The following is a 19,124-nucleotide window of genomic DNA, read 5'->3' on the forward strand; positions in this document are numbered from 1 at the left end:
GCAAAGTGCCACTTAGCACAATGGCCTCCCCCTCATTTTTATTTATAATATTTTGTGTTGTTATTGTTGTCATATCATCAGGAGAAAGAGGGATAGAGATACTTACTTTTGTATGTAGCCCAAACATGTCAGAACCATGGACATTTGCATACTAACACATATCCTGCAAATGTCCCAATTTGGCAGGGACAGTCCCAATTAATTGTCTATTGTCCCACTTTTTCAGCTGTTTTTAAAATGTCCTTTTCTCTCTCCTCCTCCTACCTTTCTTCTTTGTCTTGAGTTTACTTCAGTTGTTTCAGTTACTTCACTTGCTACAATCTGAGTTCAAAGTACAATAGTAGTTTAACTCAATTAACTCAGCAGGGGAGAGGAAGCATAGGATCTTGCCGTTCCCTGTAGACTCAAGCAAAAGCAAACTGCTGCAGTCTTGTGGTTTCCTCCTCGTTAATACATTTTGCCATCCTGTCTACACTGTGACGCTCCTTGGCCATGCAACCTGATTTACATCTGTGAAATGTTGAAGGACATACTGACACTACTATTACTAGTAAGAGGAAGAGAACAGAAGTGCTGCAGCATCAAACAGGGAGGCACAGAGAAGGCCACTACTCTCCCACTCCATTTTGGCTTTCTTTTCTCATGAGATAAGGCTCAAAATGAGGGCATTGCCTCCCAATATGAATCCTGCTACTTCATGACATTTTCCTTCATTTGCCAAATTTCTAGCACTGGAGTAACTTAGAGCCTTATCACATGATTCTAAATTACTCTAGTGCTAGAATTGTATGATTTTAAGTTACTCAAGGAACTTAAAACTTATTTTGGAGACTTTGAAATACAGTTTAGGAATCCAAAGAAAAAGGGAAGCCAAAGTTGACCAGGAAATGTCAACACAGCAAAACTAAGAGTTTTAGTATTCAAAGACATAGCCATGTTAATCGGCATCAGTATGCAATGGGATCTTGTAGCACTTTTGATACTTCACTCCATGCATCTACTATCAGATGGGTCAAAGAACATCCCTGTCCTGAATATCAATCAATCAATCTTTATTAATGCTTAAGCCAAAGGCCATTCGCATGATAAAATATAAAACCAATAACAACAATTCAGAATTATAAAATATTCCATCAAATAGCATCCAGATTTAATACATAATATACTTCCAATCAATTAAGTAAAACAACGTTAAAAGGAAAAAAAACACTTCAAGATTTGGGTAAGATCATCCACCTATCAATCATTAAAAACATTTTAAAATAAACAAAAACAGCTTCAAAGTTTAGATAAGGTCATCCCCCTGACAATCAACTGCAATGTCTGCTATTACCCTTGCCCGAATTTTGTTTGCTGCTGAAGCAAACAGCGAAACCTTATAAGTTACCTTAGAATCAATATCAGACAAGAGATAAAAAATCTTTTCAGAAATGGTATTAGACTGTAAATTGGACAGAATGGATCCCATAAATTTTGTTCTTGGACCAGTATATAGTGAGCAAGAGAACAAATAATGAGGCAAATCCTCAATTTCTGGGGCTCCACAAATACATAAACGGGAATCCTTAGGTGTATGTGAATATCTACCGTCAATCATAGCTGAGGGCATTGTTTGAAAGCGAAGAGCTGTAAAAGCCTGTCTAAGCTTTAGAAATGTAAGATAAACAGCCATCTGATGGTCCCAATTATATAATCTAAACCATTTAGAAAATTTCGAATTATTAATAACCAGTCTATCCAGATACACATCATGGTTAAAAATATATTCACGAAGTTTCTCTCTTGAATTCCAACTGGAAGAATTTTCAATTAGAGCAGGATATGATTCAAGCAGCCTCTGGTGTCTTGAGCTCCAAACTTTACAACTTGATAAAAATTGAAAACACAACTTGGGAAAAACCTTAACCGTAGAATCTTTAACAGATCTCCATCCCTGTCCTATCCTTTTCCCATCCTTGTCCTGTACTTCCTATGCTATCGCAGGAAGGACTTTCACATGATGTTATGCCAACCCTGTCATTGTCCTGTCCAGAAAGTGCAAATTACAGTGATCATGTGAAAAACTTTCATATGACATTGCGCTGATCCTGTCATTGTCCCATGAGTGAAATGGAAATGTCCTCTCATTTCCCATCATTTTGTATTAATGGAAGAATCCATTAATGCAATTCCACTTCACTGCTGGGACAATGACTGGAATCAGTGTGACATGTGTGAATTTCTTTCACACGATCGCAGTCACAGATGGAATAAGGATGGGAGTGACCCGCTCCCATCCCATCCCATCACTGTCCCCATGTGATAATCTCCCAAGTCTACAAAAGCTTATACTACAGACTTCTTTCTCTCAGGTGCTACAACATCCCTTTACATAACAGTTCTACATAAGACTGATTTTCAACATCTCACTGTCTACAATGCTAAAAATTTGAAGGAAAATTTTATTGGCGTGGCAGAATTCTCATTGGAGGCTAATGTCCTCATTTTCCCACTCCTTGAAGAGACATGTATGATGAGGCCTCTTTGTTTATACTTATATACAGGACCATTGACTATCCTGATTATAGTTTATCCAAGTTGCACTTTTTATCCTTTCATAATTTGATATTTTATGAGTAGAAAGTGACTCTATGATACATTAATATCTGTGTGCACGCACTGAAATAATTACAGCCATACCATTAAAACCATATCTTCAAAATAAGTACTTACACATAATTAATTATTTTTTTTAAAAAAAATCATTTATATACAATTAATTCATTCTTTTCAAAAAATACTCTAACCAAAACTCGTAAAGTATTTTCATAATTACAGGAGTGTGGTTTGAGGAGGAGTATCACATGATCCTGCTTCCTACTCTGTTGTGAGTGTTGGAATCAAAATGAGGCAAATAAATGGGAAGAGATTGCGTTTTATACCAATGGCCAGTGTCTTGCAGCTTTTAGATATTTTTAATAATAATAATAATAATAATAATAATAATAATAATAATAATAATACCTACTTTAGTTACTTCTGAGAATCAGCAAAATATGCTTACTTTAAATTAATAATAACTAATGGTTATTAAACAATAATAACTAATCTTGAGAACTAATCTATTTAAAGTTACTTTACATAAATAATAAACAATGACAGCTAACTACTTTTTTGGCCTTTGAAACCATAATTGCAAATGGTAGAAATACTTCTTTTCTTAGTCAGGAATCATAGTACTGCCAATCTGTTTTCTACCTTTTAAAGCAGGGCATAGTGAATTGAAATGAATTACCAACAATCCCTCAACGGTGCAGTCATATGAAACATTTTAGTTGAAGTAATTGGCTTTTAGCCATGTTTACCCAAGAGGGTGCATATGACGCTGTAGTACTTCTGGGGGAAGTCACGGGGTAAAAGCCATATTAGCCCCGAATAAACGGTTTAATCCAGCATAGCATAGCAATTGCCTCTAAAGCCACTTTAGAGTTTAGAAAAAAGAGTGACATCTTCTAACCAAATTTCCTGGTCTGATACTGCAATTTAAGATTTCACTACAAACACAAAGAAAAGAAAAATTGCAGTAACCAATCTGTTTTTCATCTTTCCACTTTTATTTGCTGTGTGCCAAGTACTCTCAAAGACCATGAAGGAAGCTAGCAGTGTTAGTCTGTTGCAGCAAAAAAACAAAGCAAAACAAAACAAAACAACCCAAGCAAAGAACCTGGTGGCACTTTGAAAACAAACAAGATTTAATTGGCATAAGCTTTAATGGGCTCCAGCCTATTTTCTTTCAGTTTGGTGAATCAAGTAGAAACTGTGAACAAATTATTCCTGGTAAACAGCATAGTTCTTTTAAGGATTTTGAGCTCTGGATTACACATAACAATGAATTGTTTTTCTAATTGCAATCTGCTTTTTTCTTTTCTTAGAGCTATGAAGAAATGGCACACAAGACTTCTTATAGGGATTCTAAAAAAAAAGTCACCATTGCTGTAATTCTGCTCAAACTGGCTGTCTCAGCACAGTGATACAACACCTCTAGGAGTGTCCAACATCATGGCAAGATTTGGTATCCTGAATGAAACCAAGGTACCAAGTGGGTTTTTTGTCAGTTTCCAGAATATGTGTAAAATATAATGTACATGAAACCTCTGTTTCTGTGCAAAACTAGTGTCTTTTCCTTTTCATAATACTTGGAGCACACATACAGCAAACAGGACAGATCGAGCAATAAAATAGACACAAGTAACCTATTCAACCTTGTAGTGCATTTACTACAAGGCAAAAGCTACTACATTTTCCAGTACAAATATAATGGAAGTTAATGAAATAGGTGTGTCACTGGGAATTACTCATTTAGCAACAACAACAGCAAAATCAGTAACAGAGGCTGAAATAACATGGAAAGTATTCAGCTGTCTTCTATTCCCACTACTCTCCTGTGCTGATGCCTGTAGACCACCTCCAAATGAAACCTAATGCCACACCTGTCACTTGTCAAACTACATAGAACTACATAGAACTAACCCAGAAAATATGAGGTAGGCCTATACAAGGCTACCTCAAGTCTTGTGAAAGGAGGTCCTCTTGCAAGATTGATAGACACCTATAATCTCAAATCTTGCAGGAACTAAAAAAACCCAAAAAACCAGGAAACTCTTAGGCTGCCAGGCCAATATCCATTATTAGATAAGGAGAACAGGGAGAACCTGGAGAATAGGAAGTTCATATACCTGGCACATTTTCAACAGACAGATCCCCTCTCATGACACACACATTTGGTATGTAATATGTGGTCAATTTGCTGCATACCAAATGCTCTGACATCTATCTGTGATGTCTCTGGAACTACCTCTTTATGTTTTGAGACTAAAGGAATAGAGAAAGAGACTTTCCTTGGGGCTGGCCAAAGATAGGAACCCTCACTTATGTTTTGTGAATTAAGAGAGGGGATCTTGGGTTGGCGTTCTGGATGCAGGCCAGCCGGGGAGCAGCCCAGAGTTGAGTTACCCTTGGGGCTCAGGAGTTCCACCCAGGGGTAACTGGGGAGGTGGTCTATGGATTGACCAGCTACCCCAGTTGCTCCCACACTAGGTTGCTGCCCCCCATTTTGTGGATCTTGAGAAAGAAACAGTTAAATAGGAGAATTTAAATAAAGTTGTCCATTTTATAACTCAGTTCTCTGTGTCTGGTCTTATTTCACTGGTAGGTCAGCAATGCAGTAATCCACAGCTAAGCATCCCATAGTGATGGCCAGCTTACTTTTCTTTAAAACATTCAAAGGACCTTCCACCACCTTTTAATGTAGTGCATTACACTGTTAAACAGATCTCATTGTCAGGAAGCTGTGCCTAAAGTTTAGTTGGAAACTCCTTTTATGTCATTTGAATATTAATTCTATGAGCATCAGAAAACAAACTTGCTCCACTTTCCAAGCGACAGTTTTCAGTGTTTGAACACAGCAATCATGCCACTTCTCAATCTGCTCTTCTCTAGAGTAAATATATCCATTGGCTTCCAGACTCTTTACCACATTAGTTCCTCTCTTCTGGACATGTTCTCGCTTCTCAGTATCTTATTAAACCATGACAACCAAAACAGAACAAAACTGAAATCTGGCCATAGCAGAACATGATTATTTCCCTTAAACTGGATATATGTCTGCTGATAGTTTCTTGTTTCTTTTTCTTGTTGTAAATTGCATCACATTGTTGACTCTTAAAACATCTAGACTCTTTTTTTTATTTTTATTATACAAAAAAAATACAAGACATACAAAACAAACTTACAAAACAAGTATTACATATAAACATTAACAACAAGTCAACAGACCAATCACATTTTTTGAACAGATTATCAGAGATACTATACAGAAGTACATTCTCAACAATTTCAGAAGATCAAATGATATCCTTCTTATCTGATTTAATATAAGGTAATCCCATTAAATTATAGTTAAATATATAACCTTGCTATATGTGTTTAAAGGAAAAGACAAGTAAACATACTACTTTTCCCTTTTAGGTCCTCACTAGTTTGCCCAAGTTTAAGAAAGGAAAAAAAGGTAATCTATTATACCTTTTTGGTTTATCTATATTAATATATTATATCATATGTATCTTATAACATCCTGTATCATCATTATGACGCTTTTGCTCTATCATACGTGTCCAAACACTCTCATTCCTCTTTAATAGACACAATCTTATCATTTCTTAGGCTTGCAGTAAGTATATCCAAGCTTTTAGCCTCTAATCTTGACCAACCATTTCTCTTCTGTTCGTATCTGTGAGCTTTTCCAATGTTGGGCGTAGGAAATTCTAGACATAGTAATCATATACAAAATTAAACGAGAGGTTTCCTTCACCTTTTTACCCTCCAAAGTGCAGGTCATATTTAACAGATGTTAAACATCTAGACTCTTTTAATGTACACTGCCATCAAGCCAGATGTACCTATTCTATATTCGTGCATCTGATTTTTCATACCTAAAGGGAATGCCTTACATTTATACATGTTGAAATCTATTTTGTTAGTTTTGGCCTACTTGGGATCTCGTGGAGTCATCTTGATTCCTAATTTTGTCTTCTGAACTCTGCTTCCTCTCCCAGTTTGGTATCATTTGCAGAACCAACATTCCATCCATTCCTTCCTACAAGTCAATTAAGATGTTCAACAAAACTAGGGTTGACACAGTAACCTGTGTCAGCTCACTTCTTTCCAAGAAGATGAAGAACCATTTGTGAGCACTCTTTCAGTTTGGCCTGTCAACCAGCTACAAATCTGCCTAATATCTAGCAGCAGAATTGTCTAACCCACATTTTATTGGCATGTCTGCAATAATATCATTCATGAAGGAGCTTATCCAAAGCTTTACTGAAATACTTAGTACTTGTATATTTTAATAAAGCTTCAAAAATCTTTATGTAGTGAAGTTATTAGCCTTTACTAGTGCACATGTTGTTCAAAGAACAGAATGGAAAACTAAGCTTTTAAAGCTTTTCTTGCTGCTCCTCCTGCTGCTACTACTGTTGTTCTTGCTGCCAGTTTGTGGAACCCTATTTCCATTTTGCATAAACAGGTACTCATGAGTTTAAAGGGATGGCTGCTGAATTGTCTCTCCAAGTAGATGCTGAGAGAAGCTAGAGTGCTTTAGTCTGCCTTGATATCCACTCTAATCAAATCAAATGGGACTGGAATAATTGCATCCTGGAAACAATGAGTGTATGAGGACAAACAAAAGGCTTATGAAAAGGCAGAATAATTTGGTGCAAAAGCAGAAGCTGGGCCCTGAAAAAATTCATTTGGAAAATCAGAACATGAACATTCAAAATGCCATTCCCCTGTCAATAAAGCCACACAAATTCCTGACCAATATAAACAGACACAGTTATCTATAAATCTAAGCCTGAATTGTTATCATTAGTGGTTCAGGCACCCTAGGCTATATTAGTATTTTAAGTAAGAAAATGTGAAATGAATAGAACATTGATTTTTATGGAGAAAATTCACCTCCTTAAATAAAAATATTTAACAGATACTGGAGTGTAATATTCTTATTTCCAGAAGCAGTCAATATTGTCCAAATTTGTGATAACATGGAATCATTGCCCTTCCGCTGAAGGAAAATCTGAAGGGTATTATCATAATGGCTAGGCAGTGCGATTCGGTTCAAGAAAGTTCTTGCATATGGAAATTTTCCTAGTCAGAGAGCATTACTCTCATTCTGTGTTAGCTTTGTCTATTGATGCAACAATGTGCAGTGAACACATAAACATTTTTTTATTATTTTTAACAGAAAGTCTTCCTTAAGCATCTGATGTCATTTTCATGTGTGTGGGTCTGAGTATATGTGTGTGTTGCTGGAAATGTTTCTCTTTTTCCATCACACATTTTTTACAGCCTGTTACTGTCTGTTGGTGTTTGACTGTTATCATTATAAAAGATACAGGCTTTTTTATTTTGTTATTTGTAGCATTATCTCATGTTTTACAACATCTTTGCACACAACACACAGGCAACATGAAATATAACTAGTGAGAAGTTCTCAGTGGTATTAATGCATAAAAAAAGAATGTGGTTCCATCTTCACTGTCTTTACCCAGCCAAAAGCTGATGAACAGCCAATTTTCCTTTATCACATTAGCACAGCCATGAGGGAAACGCATTTGTTCTAGTCAGCTACACTAAAGATACTATTACCAATCTAACATATACATGTTTTATATCAGCAGTATTCTCGGAGTATGAGAGAGCCAACAATATATTAACACTAGCATGACAGTTTATTTAAGAAAAGAAAATTGTCTCTGTAGAGGGACAGAAGTTAGAAATGTATGGCTAAAGCTCAGTGTCACTGGCCTAATAAAGGTAATAATTCTTCAGCTTTCTTTATAGCAGGTAACAGTCCAGTGACAGTCCTGTCATATCATTCAAATAAAAATGTTGTCTTTTACAAGTTTAAGCGTACCTTTATTTTTAAGTCAGAAATGAAGTGCATTCTATATCCTTCTTTTGTGGTGGGAACATTCATGTTTGGGATTCAGGATTAAGTTGCCTGACTTTATTAAAGATGTGCTTATTGGACGTCAGGAAGATATTCAATAATAGGACCCTATAGGGCCTTATTTAGTTCTTAGTACTGTACAGAGCCTACAGCTTTGTCAGAGTTATACTGATGATGCTCTTTATGAGGGCAAAAACAGGATGATGATTGGTGGTTTATCCCAAACTATCATAGACATAGTTTGGAATGGTGATCTAGCCTAACCCCTGCCATGTCAAAGTACGCCTGAGACAGTCATACAATCTCTGTTTAAAGAAAAGAAGGAGAACCCACCACCCTCCAAAACAGTGGAAGTGCTCTTACTGTCAGGAAGTTCTTCCTAATGTTTTGGCAGGAAGTTCTTCAATTCGAATACATTGGTTCTTGTTCTAGTCTTCAGAACATGGTGAAAATTATACACCATTTTCAACATAGCATCTCTTCAAATATTAAAAAAAATGGCTATAATATCATCTCCCAGTCTTTTCTTCTCCATGCTAAACATTCCCAGTTCTCTAAGCCATTCCTCACAGGACTTGGTTTCCAGACTCCTTACCATTTTGGTCTCTCTCCCAGGGACGTAGCCAAGGGAGGTGTTCTTGGGGTCCGGACCCCCCCCCTTCCATTAGAAAAATGAATAGTGTGTGCTGCTGCACCGCCACACCCAAGCCCCATTATAATGGTGACACTTAGTCTGGACCCCCCCCCCTTCCTAAAATCCTGGCTACGTCCCTGTCTGTCCTCTGAACATATTGAAGCTTGTTAATATCCTTTTTGAATTGTGGTGCCCAGAACTGGACACAATACGCCAGATGACATCTAACCAAAGCTGAGCAGCATAGTACTATTACATTCTTTGATCTGGACACTATACTCCTGTTGATGCAGCCCAGAATTGCATTGGCCTTTTTGGCAGCTGCATCACATTGTTTAATCATGTTAAGCTTGTGGCCTACTAAGACTTCTAGATTCTTTTTATATATGCTGTTGTCATTCAGTCTATACTAGTACATTTCATTTTTCTGTGCTATGTGTAATTCCTTACATTTGACCTTGTAGAAATTCATTCTCTTATTTTTTTCCCCAGCTCGCCACCCCATTAGTCACTTCTCCCCAGGATTAAAAGGAGCCATTTGTGACCACTCTTTGAGACTGGTTCATCAGCCAATTACAAATCCACCCAAAATAGCATTGTCTAGCCCACACTTGATCAGATAATTATCAGATAATTTTATATTTTGTATTTAAAATTGTTATCAATGGTATGTTTTTCAGTATATTTCATTTTTTTATTTTACAGATGATGTTATAAAATTATTTATAAATATAAATATGCAGGTTCATCTTCATTCCATCCCATTTTAATTTGTTAATCTCAAATTTTTGAGGGTACATGAAAATGCATATTTAATTCATATTTAAATGCATATTTTAATTGTTTTTTTAATCTCAGAATAAATATTTTGATATACTTGTTTTAAAAGTGAGAACTGTGTTATAACATTTCTGAAGTGCAGAAGCTAGTTGATAAGTAATTTCTTTTGTACACCATAGTCTGATGAGAGTGGATCAGCTCAATTCCTATAAGATTTTGCAAAGGCTGGTTTAAACAGGCTTCACCAAACACAGACCATGTACTGTCTTGGGTTCCTCTTATGTTTTTCAAGGACTCCTTGGGCACTGATTAATCTGTTCACAATGTATATTGCAGCAAGCACAGGACTGAAATGGGCTCAGAGGATGACAGTATTACAGGAAAGGTACTAACTACATCAGAAAAAAAAAACCTTATTTTTTTCCAGTGTTACTTTGTGTGCTGTTCTGGAAGCATTGTGAACTGGAAAGCACTGAACTGAGAATCATTATCAGGAGCCAGCTTACTATGGATACTAGGAAACCACTATCAAATCTTTTTACCCTGAGTCTACTTGGATAAAAACAATGGCCTGGTACATATGGGCCTTTTAGGTGCCCTCGTCACGTGCTAGGGATTGGCTGAGGGCGGAATGCCCACACGCCCTGCAACCCCCGCATGTGACGAGGGCGTAACAATGGTGGTGCCCTGTATACATGGGCACCACCACTGTTACATAAGTAACTGGCACACTCATTACATAATGAGTGTGCCAGTTACTTTGTTACATAAGTGCTGCCAAACCGCGCGGCACTTACATAACAAAGCGGGTTCTTTTTCTGCCGGTGGGAAGCCTTGTGGTTTGGCGGTTAGGCTTCCCTCTGGCGGAAAAACAGATGCTGGCAGGCCGCCCTTTTGGGGCGCTCTGTACCGTGCCATTGTTAATACTACAGCGGAAGTAAAGAAGAAATAATTGAAGGTTTCCATCTTCAGTAATTTCTGATGACTGTTCCAAAAGTTCTAGTGCACTTCTTCAGAAACTGCTGCTTTCATTCTCAGTTGCATTTGTTTGTGTCCAGTGATATCAGAAAGTAACTAGTTCTCATAGAATCACAGAACTGGAAGAGACCACAAGGGCCACCCAGTCCAAACCCCTGTTATGCAGGAATACACAATCAAATCACCCCTGACAGATGGCCATCCAGCCTCTGTTTAAAAACCTCCAAAGAAGGAGTCTCCACCATACTCCAAGGGAGTGTGTTCCACTGTCAAACAGTTCTTACTGCCAGGAAGTTCTTCCTATTTTTGAGATGTAATCTCTTTTCCTGTAGTTTGCATCCATTGCTCTGTGCTCTAGTCTCTAGAACTACAGAATACAAACTTGTTTCGCCCTCACTATGGCATTCTTTCAAACAGCAATAGCAATAGCAGCTTCATTTATATACTGTTTTATACCACACTAAGTAGTCTCTAAGCATCTTACAACTGTAAGCTAATTGCCCCCAACAAGCTGGGTACTCATTTTAGTGGCCTCAGAAGGATGCAAGTAAGAGTGCTATTATATCACCACTTAACCTTCTCTTCTCCAGGCTAAAAATACCCAAAGTCCCTAAGTCACTCCTCATAGGGCATGGTTTCCAGACCTTTCACCATTTTGATCACCCTCCTCAGGACATACTCCATGATTTGGCTTCATTTTCCCACAATGATACTTTCACAGAACAAACTCTGATTTCACTCCATTTTTCATTCATTTTGGCTAGAATTGTCCATGCGACTAATCAGAGAAGAAGGTACACTCATAAGAAAGGACATAATGGCCCTGAAGGAGCTACAGAAAGTTCAAACAATGACAGCAAACAAGGTGACAAAAAGTTTGACATCTATTTAATTTTGACATTTTTGGAAATGGTCCAGTCTTCCCACAATTAAAAATACAGCAGTACCTCTTTGTCACACCTTAAAACAAGAGAAGAGGGAAACCAAATAAGGAAGAGATGTGGCCCCAGACATTTCTGGACTGCAATTCCCATCAACTCTTCCCATTGGCTATGCTAGAAAACGTATTCAGGGTAGCCATGCTGACCATATTAGGGATACTGGGAGTTACAGTCCACTAATACATGGAGGTCCACATATTCCCCCATTCATTACACACAGAGACCGTAATAAGCCATTCCATGTGGCAGTTGATATCACATGTTAAGGCATGTGTGTATAACTATCAGAAGTGGAAACAATTTTCTTTGTACAAGCAACACACATGCATCATTTTTTTCTTTTCTTTTTACACATGCATCTATGTAGTTATGTAAAAAAGTTTAAATCACACAATGAGCCACTCACCACAAAGCCATATAAATCTTCATTTTGAAACAACAATATAATCATCTGGTTTTATTCTTAAACCATGGTAATAGAAGGACAGCCTGCACTTGGTTTGGTTTGGTTTTCTTGTCCTGATTAGTTGACCAAATGAATATTGGATCCTTACACTTACCAAGTTCAGTTTCATGATTTACACAGTGACCTTCAGTTCACTAAAACAGTAAGGTAAACCCACACCAGTGCACCAAAATCAATTCAACTGGAGTTTGGTCTTCTTGTTGAGATCTTACAACAAGCTGTTTTTAACATATGGTTTGTTTTGCATCTTACACAACCCATACAGTTAAGAAGCAAAAATATTTGTTTCTTCCAACTTCTCTATGATATGACTCCCACCTTTCCTCAACCCCACTATTGGTGCATATCAAGTTCCTTCTGAATAAAATCAGTTTACAAGAGTAGACACAACATTAATTCCAAGGTGAGAAAACAGATTAAGGTTATGACCAAAATGACAGGTCTATGACTTCCTTGAATTGCTTAATAGAGACAACAAATCAACAGTGGTTACTGATGACAACAGATACAAGGAAACACAATGGATAGTAGAGGTAAGGAGAGAAGAAATTAGTAATGTCTATCCATTATCTAATCCCCCCCCCCCCAAAAAAAAGTTCAAGGATAAAATTGAAGTTCAGCATTTCTAATATTCTAGTTTTTGACTGTATTTTTATTAGTTATAATCAGTTCTGACGGAGAATGGGTCAACTATCATGGTTAAATAAAATATGACTTTTAAAAAACAGATTCTAAGATTATATACCAGGAATTGACATATCAACAGAGACCAGAAGTTCTACATTGATGTAACTGAACCAGTGCCTTCCTGTCACTTTGCTAGGAAGGTGGCCAATGTACTACTAGGAAGGACCTCAAAACCTTCCTATTCCAACAGGCATTCCCCGAGTAAATATCCTGTGGGCCTCCCTCCTCTCTTTCGTGGCCAAGAGGTTGGGCTTTGGGGCTTTACTGTTGGGTTGTTTTAAATATGTTTTTATTGGAACTGTTTGTATTTTAATTATGTTGTGAGCCGCCCTGATCGGAGGAAGGGCGGCATATAAATAAAAATTTTATTTATTATTTTATTATTTAAGGTGGCCAATGTAGTTGCAATGAGGGATAAGATGGGAAAGATTTCAAAACTATCCACAAGATTCAGCTTGTATACCAGTTCAGTTCTTCAGAAAAAAGTGGTTGCCCGACTCGGCGGGCTGACCGCTTTGCCGCTAGACGCAGCGAATGACTACAAGCCCCAGAGTGCTCTGGGGCTTGCCCCAGCTCCCTATTGGTGCGCGGGGCGAAAGGGAGGCCCTTCCGCCCCGCGACGCTCTGGGAGCTGGGCTCGGTGACCGGGAGTTCCGGTCCTCCAGGGCAGATGATTGGTTCAGCTGCCCTGGAGGAGGAGTCTCCTGGTCAGGTGGTACTGAGGGCGGGGCTTAGGCCTATATAGGCCGTGCTGCCAGCCCCGGCCCTCAGTCGGTGCTTGGCTCCAGATGGTTAGGAGCCAAGCAGGAAGGGAGGAGGAGCTGAGCCTTCTCCCACCCACCCACCGCTTGGGTTTGGTTTTTTTGTCACAACTTTGGGGCGGCAGCATAGGCCAGGATCTGCACGGTGTGATACCAGGGCTACGGAGCTCTGGTTTGGGAGCCAGTCGGGACCCGGGGGCGAATAGGGCAGGCGTATGGCCACTGTGGGGGCCATAATGCGAGAGCGCCTCCCGGTGACTAGGGGCTTAGCGAATATGTGAACGCATGGCAGAGATGCGGTCATACGGTGTTCCTTAGCCCCTAGGTCATCCCAATGCCTGGTGGGTGCCAGGTTGTGGTTAATGAGACAAACGTGGGGTTGTTTGATTTCGCAGATCCTGACCTCATGCTTTGTGCCAACCCTACCAATGGTTTGCTTAATAAAGTTGTGGCCTTTCCTCCAGCACGGTCTCCTGTGGTTATTCGGCAGCAGCATCTGAGGCAAATGGGCCAATTTGAAGGCTTTTCAATTTTATTCAGGTCTGTAAACCAAATAATCCAGTTTGAGATCGCTTTAACTGCTCTGGCTCAGTGCTAGAGAATCTTGGGAATTGTAGTTTATTGTGGTACCACAGCTCTCTGACAGAGAAGGCTAAATGTCTCACAAAATGACATTTCCTAGAATTCCCTAGCATTGAGCAGTTAAAGTGGTCTCAAACTGGATTATTTCTACAATATGTTTTAGACCCTAGGCTTCAACCACACCACCGAAATAATGCAGTTCAATACTGCTTTCATTGCCATGGCTCCAAGCTATGGAATTCTGGGATTTGTAGTTTTGTGAGATCTTTAATCTTGTCTTTCAGGGACCTCTTGTGCCACAACAAAGTACAAATCCCAAGATTCTATAGTGTGGAGCCATGGCAGTTAAGGTGGTGTCAAATTCACTCACTCGCTAAACAAAAACCAAAAATAGCAAAGAAAGGCAAATGTAATTTATCTGATTTACAAGTGCTTCCTCAGAACACACTGACTAAACAATCCTAGTAAAATGTGTCCAAGGTTAGAAGGTGGACCTGTCTATCCCTCAGTCCCGCTCCCTTGTACTCAGTATTTTGCCAGGAATTAAACAGTGAAACATAAAATAATGCCATTTGAGGAGACAAGGACTGCATCCACACTGCAGAAATAATCCAGTTTGACATCACTTTAGCTGTCACAGCTCGGTGCTATGGAAATCCAGGAACTGTAGTTGTGGCATCAAAGCCCTCTGACAGAGAAGGCTAAATGTCTCACAAAATTACAATTCCCAGAATTCCATAGCATTCAGATATGGCAATTAAAATTGGTGTCAAACTGGATTTTTTCTTCAGTGCAGATGCAGCCAAGGTGTCTGCATTTCTGAAGCAGAGAGCAGTTCATGTAGAGGCCAGTTTTCATTCTGGTTACTAAAGAGTTCACCCCAGTGAACTAGTTTGAAAAGGCAAAATTTGGGTTTTGTTTGAACTTAATGTGTATCTCTAATTCCTGAACATTTTGGTAAGGAAGTGTAAGAGAAGTAACTCTGTCTCACATGTATGACTGAACTAGATCCAAGTGCACATTAATAACAATTTCAGCATTACTAAAAATACAGAAATCAGTTTGACTTAGTCTGCCATCACTCCTCTAACATGAAAACAAAATCATGATAGTTAAATTTTAGTGACACTGCATTCCTTTCTTCAGTTATGGCCCTATCTGAAATGTCTGTGGCATATAAATTCTATAGCTTCCATTGTACTATGAATGATAGGTCCCTATTTGTAATAGAAGAACAACTGATTACCTCCTCACTTGAGTTCTTTGAAAGTAAATACTATGGGTGCAACCTTGCCATCAGTTATGGAGAAATATTTCTAGTTGATGCCAAAGGGACTGTGGTTTAGATAACTAAAGATGTGACTTCTTTATATATTATAACCACAACTCAAATATGCATACATTATTTTTAATGTTTATGTGAAGTATATGGTCATGAAAGTCATTTAATCAAGGACAGTCATAGGAAAGGCTAAGGATACATTAAAACAATTAATTTGGCTGACTTTCCACAAGGAAAGAGGTCAAAGTATGCTGAATGTGACACACTATAGTCCTTGATTCTATGATGCCTTGCTTCAGGAGTGCATTAAATGGTTAATTATATGGAAGGCTAGAAACTCAATGGTTATGGGTCAGTGGACTGTGCAGGGATTAATAAGGCACTGGTCACAGGTAAAAATGAGTTTGCTGGTGTCATAAGCTCTCATTCTAGTATCATAAATAGTAATGGTTTTTTCATGGTGAGAGCAAGAAAGGTTGGTGTGTTGTCTTTTTATTTTAAGAGGACTAATGTGAGTGCTTATGGGGGAGAGGGGTTATAGATTCCTTCTCCTATCTTTTGTGGAAAAATGTAACATTATCAACAAATAGTGTTTTGAGTGTAATACTGTTCATTAAGATGGCATTTCCCCTCATCTTTAACTAGTTGACCCAGTAAAAGTATCGCTGTTTTGTGGATTTTGGATGTTTATTGTACTTTGCTGTATGATCAACATGGCTAACCCTGGATATGTTTTCTGGAACAGCTGCTAAGAGACCTAATTTAGCAGTATAGGTTTGAAATAGGGAAGAAGCAGTGACTCTCCAAATTCATGGAATTTATGAAGAGAAGGATGGGACAGAACAGAAAGAGAGCTAAAGCACTATGATCCTTCTTTTACCATCTCTAGGGAGTCTGGAATTAATGCTGGTTGCCTACTGATCCTATTTTATTATTTGAGTGTTAATAAACGACCCCTCACCTAGGACTTGACCATGTCTCCTGCAGTTTGAGGGGCTGTTGGCATAAGCAGTTGGCTTCACATTGTCCTCCTCAGACAACACAGACTAATAACCCTGAATCAGGCAGACTGGATACTGATCTGATGTTCTCAGTCCAATCTTGGCTCAAAGTAGTGTGGATCAACAATCCACAGCATTTTGTGGAAAAGCCGCTGCAACAGCCAGCAGACCAGATGGCCCTGCACACACCTTGCCTTCCTCTGCTGTTGTCACTACTGAGAGAACCCCTGTCACAGCCTCTGACATAGACAGAGGATACCTAACTATGTGAGTGCAGTCAAGTACCCTGCTTCCATGTCAGAGGCTGCAACAGGGGTCTTCTCGGTAGTGACAACAGCAGAGGAAGTAAGAGGCATGTGATTGTAGCTGGTCCATGGAACGGTAGTGAACAGGCATGTAAACACCCACCCATCTGCTCACCAGCCCAGGGATTGACCTGGGCTTGGCCTGTGCCATTGTGGCCATCCGCTTACCCCTAAGTTGAAGATAAACATTAAAGAACTGACCTGTCCTTTCCCTTTGTTCACTCGTACTATTTTAATTTATTGTTTTCTGATTCCTTTGTCAGTGGATGTGGATTATGAAAAAAAATCTTACTCTAGATGAATGGTCCCAGTTTAGGGGTGATTATGAACTAAATGAAAGCTCTGGTCTCTCTTGTTTTTGTGTGGCTTTGAGCCACTTCTGACCTATAGCAAGCTTAAGAGGGAATCTTATAGCAAGCTTAGGAGGGAACCCCATGGTTTGCTTTGCAAGATTTGTTCAGAGAGGGCTTGCTCTCTAAGGCTGAGAGATTGTGATTTGCCCAAGTATATTTCCACGGCTGAGCAGGGATTTGAACCCTGGTCTCCAGAGTCCAATGCTCAAATTACTACACCACACTAGCTGTAGCCAGAGATTAACAGAACTGGATTTATTCCATCTAAGAACTGCAGCTGATATGTCTTGTTCTCCATTATCCTTAACTATTATCTCAAATAACTCAATTGCCAGAGCCTCATATTTGCAGCTATTAACTATTTAAAAACAGAAGAGCATTTATGTTTTCTCATTTTAAATTGCTGCCCTCAGCTATACTACCTGGCCTATTTAACAAGATTCCATGCAGTTCCTTGTTGAACTGGAGAAACAGAATCTGTGGGCCATGTTGTTAAATATTACAGTTCGTTTAGGGAGCCCAGAGGAAGGTTGATCTCTTTTAGCAATTGTTCCTGGAACACACAACAAAAATCTGTGTTTTTTTCCCTGGTTAACAGATGACTTTATCCATATTCATTGTTATTGTCAGTACGAATTAGAAAGATTGCCCCTTTGTTTTCTCTGTGATTTTATTTTTTAACCTATTGTATATGGATGCAATTATATCAACTTTTATTGGCTTTATTGTGTTCACTGTTATTGGTTTGTGAGTGTAATAAACTATTATCCTCCTCTTTTCTATTTTATTTCTCCTCACTCTCCCTGCCCCTTTTCCTTTTGTTCCTTTTCTCTTATTTCCCCTTCCTTTCTATTGTTCCAGCTCTATAGGATAGAAAGGATCTATGACACACTATATTGGGTTGTTTGCTGTTTTACTGTCATTACAGAATAATGTAAATTAGCCAGGGAATTTATGACTTGAAAGGAGTTTTGACAGAGAAGGATTTTTATCATACAGTTGAAGGCTTATTATTTCTTTGGAAGTTAAGTGCTTTTGTTCTATTGAACATGAGTGCACCTCTAAACACCATTGGTATGCAATTCTTAATTATTAAATGATTTCCCAAATAGTTTTTTGTGGGTTTTTCGGGCTATGTGGCCATGTTCTAGAAGAGTTTATTCCTGACAATTTCCCAAATAATTACATTACTGTGTATTTTGCCACAATTTCTGCTAAATTAATAAACTAATCAATTTATTTCAAACCTAAGAGTTTATCACATGATGCTAAAATGCAGAATTTTAACAGATTAAAAGTGTTTTTGGCAGATATTCATCACATGGTGTTCGTCCTGCTGCTGCCTTGCATTCCATTTGATATTGTAGTGCACCTTTTCACTGGCAGGTAAACCCTGTCAATAAGCCCTCAATCTCACTGCTATTCCATTTTTGCCCTGGTGTGGTAAGTCCCTTCTGTGGAAATCATGCTTCTCAGGCAATCATGTGGTGCAAGTGCAAATGATTTTGCTCCTCTCCTCCCCGCTAGCAGTGATCAAGCTAGAATACTTTCCCAAAGCCAGCAGCTGTGTGCACAATTTCCACCTGGAAAGCAATGTTTGGCAGTGCTGAAAACAAATCAGAAAACACAAATTGTCTGACAGAGAAGGCTAAATATCTCACAATACTACCAATCCCAGAATTTCATAGCATTGAACCATGATAGTTCAAATGGTGTCTAACTGTGTTATTTCAACAGTTCAAATGCAGCCCCAGTCTGTCTCCCAATCCTTGCATGTCCCACCTGTGCAACATCACAAGGTCCCATCGCAGCCCTAGGTTTTAGCCCTGAAATCTCATGGAATGGGATTCTACTAGTAGACAACCC

The 19,124-nt window shown here is 38.7% G+C and overlaps 1 protein-coding gene across 1 annotated transcript in view; it reads right to left on the reverse strand.

Annotated features, from left to right (window-relative positions):
* Nucleotides 1-19,124, reverse strand: part of USH2A (usherin) — a 665,459-nt gene that overhangs the window by 604,833 nt on the left and 41,502 nt on the right.

Source organism: Sceloporus undulatus, chromosome 1, assembly GCF_019175285.1.
Source record: "Sceloporus undulatus isolate JIND9_A2432 ecotype Alabama chromosome 1, SceUnd_v1.1, whole genome shotgun sequence".
Classification (NCBI taxonomy): domain Eukaryota; kingdom Metazoa; phylum Chordata; class Lepidosauria; order Squamata; family Phrynosomatidae; genus Sceloporus; species Sceloporus undulatus.